We start from the raw sequence: 228 nt of genomic DNA on the forward strand, positions 1-228 counted from the left end.
CCCAAAAAAATTCAAGAAGGCAACTCACCACCACCAAGGCAAAGAGAGGTGGACAATAAATGCAACGCCCGAATAGTTTTTTTAAATTAAAAACAATGCAGTAAATTAGGATTTTGCTGCATTCGGCAACATATTGTCTTCTAACTCGGGATGAGGCGGGGAGGATACTTTTTATTTAAACAAAACGAGAATGAGAAGTTCGCATTTGGTTGTCGTGGGGGATTTCCA

General features: G+C 39.9%; 1 protein-coding gene across 1 annotated transcript in view; it reads right to left on the minus strand.

Moving 5' to 3' along the window:
• The window catches only part of wnt5b (wingless-type MMTV integration site family, member 5b), a 145,168-nt gene that overhangs the window by 76,947 nt on the left and 67,993 nt on the right, over positions 1 to 228 (minus strand). The gene's annotated exons all lie outside the window — the stretch shown is intronic.

The sequence above is a fragment of the Chiloscyllium plagiosum genome, unplaced genomic scaffold (genome assembly GCF_037043375.1).
Source record: "Chiloscyllium plagiosum isolate Xiang-an unplaced genomic scaffold, Cpla_swu_hap1 HiC_scaffold_19, whole genome shotgun sequence".
Lineage (NCBI taxonomy): Eukaryota > Metazoa > Chordata > Chondrichthyes > Orectolobiformes > Hemiscylliidae > Chiloscyllium > Chiloscyllium plagiosum.